This window comes from Engraulis encrasicolus, chromosome 1 (genome assembly GCF_034702125.1).
Source record: "Engraulis encrasicolus isolate BLACKSEA-1 chromosome 1, IST_EnEncr_1.0, whole genome shotgun sequence".
NCBI classification, from domain to species: domain Eukaryota; kingdom Metazoa; phylum Chordata; class Actinopteri; order Clupeiformes; family Engraulidae; genus Engraulis; species Engraulis encrasicolus.
This window is the reverse complement of record NC_085857.1, coordinates 8,936,215-8,942,214: the sequence shown is the minus strand read 5'-3', so window position 1 is coordinate 8,942,214 and position 6,000 is coordinate 8,936,215.

The following is a 6,000-nucleotide window of genomic DNA, read 5'->3' as shown; positions in this document are numbered from 1 at the left end:
TTAAAGGGTAAACAGGAATACTAGACTTAGAGGTTATTCTTTTTTTTAACATATAAGTTATTGAAAAATAGGTAAAAACTCCTAAAACAGCAAACCTGCCTAATATCCTTACCCACACTTTAAAAAAACATTTATCCACTTAAAATTGGTAATATTAATCACAACTCTTAAAAATTTAATAAGTAAGTAATTGTACGTTCGTTCATGCTTGTATTTCACCATAAATTCTAGAAGGCAACAGCACCAATATGTTTCCAGTCATCTCAATATAAAAAACCTGGTTGCATAATAGCATTAGTTGTTTTGGGTAAGGTGTGCACATCCAAAGTCACTTGTTGCAGGTGTTAGACAAAAGTGTCAGACAGTTGAAGTAGGTACTGTAGGTCTGCACACTGCAGAATAAGCTCCAAAAAAAGAAAGTTTATGAAATTAATACAAATGTTTTAATTTAATAAACTTTATTTTTTGGAGCTTATTCCACCTCTAAGCGCCCCATTCCGTGTGACTATTTATCACTTATCCTGGGCCTAACCTCTGTGGACCTTATGCCTCTACAATCTCTATTTATGTCGTCTTTAAACGTATTTTATTTCTTTACATTTACTCATTTATCCATCTACCTGTTCTCTCTATTCCGTCTAGCTTCTTCTCTTGTCTTCTTTCTTGTTTCTGTCTCTCTTTTCTACTTCACTTTTTATTTTCATCTTTAACATTAATGTTTTCCCCATTTGTTAAGCACTTTCAGCTGCATGCCTTGTGTAATATTGTGCAATACAAATACAGTTATTATTATTATTATATTAATATTCCGCAGTGTGCAGATCTACACTCTCAGAAATAAAGGTACAGAACTTGTCGCTGTGGCAGTACCCTCAAGGGGAGTACCATTGCGTCGCTTGGGTGGTACCTGAAAAAAATTGTGACAGATGCACGTTGATCAACATTACAAGAAACTGAACGCACCTCTTTTTTGGGGTACCAATCAAGTGACACAATGGTACTCCTCCCCTTGAAGGTACTGCCACAGCGACGAGTTCTGTACCTTTATTTCTGAGAGTGTACGTTCTTCAACTGCATAATAGCATTTTTTAAAAAAAAAAATGTAACCTTTATTTAACCAGGAAAATAAACCGGTTGAGATTAAAAATCTCTTTTACAAGGGTGACTTGGCCAAGTGGTGGCACAAGTTACACAAATAAATTCCCAGTCGCATTAATATACAAATCAAATGACACAATCAATAAATAAATAAAATCAATTAAAACAGTTACAGGCAAGTGAATCAGTCTCCAGTGATCTCATCTTGGAGTTAAAATCGCGCAATGGAATCAAATGTGTTAACTTCAAGTCCTTTTGCAAGTTGTTCCATGAGGCAGGTGCAGAAAACACAAAGGACATTTTCCCCTGCTCTGTACGAAAGCAAGGGACAGAAAGTAACAAATGGCCTTTGGAGCGCAGACCATACGATTCACTGTTCTCTCCCCCATTTCCTCTTGGTTCCTGTCTCTGGTTTTCTTAATTTTCCTCCGATACATACAGACACCAACACAACATATACAAGGGGCAGCTGTGGCCTAATGGTTAGAGAGTCGGTATTTCAATCAAGGGGTTGCTGGTTCAAATCCCCCCAGACCTCTCCCTACATCTCCATCCATGGCTGAAGTGCCCTTGAGCAAGGCACCTAACCCCACATTGCTCCAGGGACTGTAACCAATACCCTGAAAGATAATAGTTGTTAGTCGCTTTGAACAAATGAAAGCGTCAGTTAAGTGAAGTGTAATGTACCCACACCGACAACACTCTACATCCCCTCGAGCATTTCAATAAAGTATTTACGTAATTAAGTACATTTTATTGCCATGTCCCACATCATGTTGCAACCCATGGAGACAAGTAGAGTAGAGTACATGTCCGTCAGCTTTTCGTGCTGACTTGTGTGACCTGTTCCTGATAGGCCTTTGCAAAGAACACAAAGAACCCTGTCAGGACACACAGGCAGGCACGCACACGCACGCACACGCACGCACGCACGCTCGCGCACACACACACACACACACACACACACACACACACACACGCAAACGCAAACGCACTAACACACGCACACGCACACGCACACAAACACACACACACACACACACACACACACACGATTCACCAAACCGCACAGCGCCACACATCCCCATGTGTTTCCCCTTTCCCGTTGACTACCATACCAGGGACATTGTTTCCTTTACTGACACACGAGGAAGTGGCCTGTGGTCCGTTGCCGTCTGGTTCCTCTTTGAACCAGGTTTAAATAGGCCTTCACTTCTCTCCTGTAGAAGCCCAACAGTCTCCCGCACTGACAGGCAGCCAGCCCAGCAACACTGACACCGTGGGTGGATTACATATACGACCAGAGAGGTATGTGAACATACACTACGTTGGTAGTCCATCAGGGGCCTATATTACAATGCTGGTTTAGGAGTAAACCAGATGAAGTTAAGAGGTAAATCGTCTAATAGAAAAGCCTGGATTCCTCATTTTGTTAAGAACATGAGGACTCCAGGCACTTATATTACATGATTTACCACTTAACTTAACCTTGTGTACTCCTGAACCATCTTTGTAGTATACTGCCCTACAATTTCAGAACGCAGTATATTCAAAATGGTAAACTGAGAAAAAAGGCTTTAAAGTTTCCTTTCTGGCCACGCGACTGTGTTGGAGGTAAAGTGGTGATGACACATCAATATAATACTTTTTTATAGTTGAAATTTATGCACACAAGAAAAAAGCGAAAAAAACAACATTCTCATTACTTTTTAGCTGAAAAATCATTATACTGCGTTCTGTTGTGGTATTACTGTCTACACCAAAACCACGGTGTCAATGGAGAAGTGCAGTATAATTCGCATTATACTGCGTTCTTGGCTAGTACGACGTAACCCCCTAAAACCAAAAAGCGCAGTATAATCAATTTTTATCGTTTTTTTCCGAAACAGGACCAAGTTGGCCCAAAAAAATTTACCACAAGAAAAAGAAGGTATTTTAAAGCCAATTTCCGGTCTAAACCCATTTTCGACCATTTTCAAGATACTGCGTTCTGATATTGTAGGGCAGTATAGGCCCCTGGTTAACTAAATGGACATGCAGGGTGTATACATGTTTGTTAGGTTATACATGTTATATGAAAGGTTATACTACATGTTATGTGAAAGCAGGCAGTGTGCAGCCTCAAGTGGGGAAGTCAAGTGAAGTGGGGGCTTTCCATTGACACGTCTACGCTCCACTAAAGTGTTAGGCTGTGCAACTCTACTGCCCTGGCTGTAGGATTAAACCAGTCCAGTAACTAGACAAATACTGAGGTCAAATACTGTATGCTGTACTGCATACATTTAGAATGCTTCAAACACTTCAATCAAACTCTTATGTTTGTTTTAATTAATCATTGCCTTGAGGATAAATGGGGGAGGGGTATACAGACGGAATGTATCATTGTTGATCATATATCAATTTATCATAGATACATTTTACATTACTGAAAAAAAAACACAAGAGGACATGACCTATGTGTCCTCACTGGTAGTTACGGCCATGCCTACAGCAGTACACTCGCCTCCAAAAGAGTTGTCGCCTATCCATCTGTTTGGAATAACAGCTAATAACCTGACTTTCAATTAATCACTTGGCTTCAGAAGTCACTCATATGAAAGCTACAACCCTCCCGAATGAAAATGTATGTACAAAAATAAATGTAATGCACCAAAGAAAGATTGACCCTTTATTGAACACAGACAGGGCAGATTTTCACAAGACAAAAGTTTTGTCGCCTATCGAACATGAGCAGATAAGTCACTTCAAAACACTTCAAATATGCAGATTGGGTGTCATACGTAATCACTGAATCACTCTCACCTCTCCAGAAAATCGATTTTGTCCTTAGGTGTATGTTTAGGGTCATTGTAATCATGGAAAGCAACACAATGAAAATCAATGGAGTTCAATGAGAGATGGTGACATATTTGCTATTCATAGAGCAATACATGTTTTACTTCATGATTTAATCAATGATAAAAGCCCTCAAACACCTGCAGCATGCATGCAGCTCATCATAAGAGCTGTATCTGTACCATGTTTGACTTTATGCACCATTTCTCTTATTTCATATTCTTCATCTCCAACACCATATAGTTTTGATGCCATCAGTTCTAAAATGGTTGATCTTGGGATCTTGACTTCAGAGTATGAGTCCCATTAGCCTTCATTTTTGTCAGAATTAGGCCTGACATACTCTTGGCTGGCTTTTTTGAGACAGGACAGTGGGAGAGACTTCTTTGGTGTTAAAGGTGAAGAATTTGGAAAACATACATGGTGCCTAAAGTCAAACATGGGAGGGATACAGCTCTTATGTGGAGCTGCATGCATGCTGCTGGTGTGTGAGGGCTTTTATCATTGATTACATCATGAAGTTAAAAATGTATTGCTCTACGAATAGCAAATATTTCACCATCTCTCATTGAACTCCATTGATTTTCATTGTGTTGCTTTCCATGATTACAATGACCCTAAACATACACCTAAGGCCAAAGTTGATTTTCTGGAGAGGTGTGAGTGAATCAGTGATTAAGTATGACACCCGATCTGCGTATTTGAGGTGTTTTGAAGTGACATATCTGCTCATTTTCACATTATGTTCGATAGGCGACAAAACTTTTGTCTTGTCAAAATCTGCCCTGTCTGTGTTCATTAAAGGGTCAATCTTTCTTTGGTGCATGAAATTTATTTTTGTACATACATTTCCATTCGAGAGGGTTGTAGCTTTCATATGAGTGACTTCTGAAGCCAAGTGATTAATTGAAAGTCAGGTTATTAGCTGTTATTCCAAACAGATGGGTAGGCGACAACTCTTTTGGAGGCGAGTGTATAGGCTGTGCAACTCTACTGGACTGGTTTAACACGACATCAACACAAGATCAAAGGTGGTTATACTGTAAAGGCACACGTTTTGGCTCGGAGCCCTGAATGATTGTCCCCCTCGTCTGTATTAGGGGCTAGGGCTATTGTACCAGACAGATGTAGCCTATTCACCCCTGACAACATAGATCAGCTGTTAATAGCACATTACTAAGCTGTTCACAATGGCACACATGGCCGTAACTACCATTAAGGACACAGAGGTCACACGCCACCTCCATTTATCAAGACAGTGATTAATGGCACATGTTTTTTTTGGAAGATAATGAAAAGAACCGCACACCGGTGAGCTCCCATTTACTCCATTTATTTCTGTGTGTCTGAGAAACATGGATCAGCTGTTAGTAACACATTACTAAGCTGTTCACAATGGCACATGTTTGTTTTTCTGTCCTCCCTGGGAAGACTCCTCATGTCATGTCTTGGCCCCTGGACTTGGTCAAAGCTCCACAGAGAGCGCTTTTACGAAGCCTGAGGAGTTTAGAACAAGTAAAGGGTCCTCGACTGCTTTCTACGAAGCCTGAGGAGTTCACATGGCATAAGACAGAAAACGTAATTACAATTTCCTTGTATGACCTGCGCATATGAGGAAACTGACAATAAAAGCTGACTTGACTTGAACACTAATGTGTGTACTAGTGTGCACTGCTACTGCTGCTACTACTACAGCTCACTAGCACACTAGCAGTGCAGCATCAACACGGGGTAGTGCTCAACACAGGGTGCTACTTGGCAATAGAGAGATTAGTTTTACAAAATTAGGTTTTAATTACCATGGTGGTTGTGTATTTGTTAAAAGTAACATTTGTGAATGGGCATAATGAATTTTGGAAAGGAACTACTCAAAATCTTACACGGCGCACCTTGAATGTATTTACATTACACTGAGATAATGGAAGTTGGAGGCATGCAAGTCGTACCCCTCTGCCAACCACACTCTGCCAGTGCTGCAGCTGCATCATGGAGATACGACCTCCAGAGCCCTGGAGGAATTGTTAAGGTGAAGACCATGTTCAGAACAAGCAAAGTCCTTCACTCTCA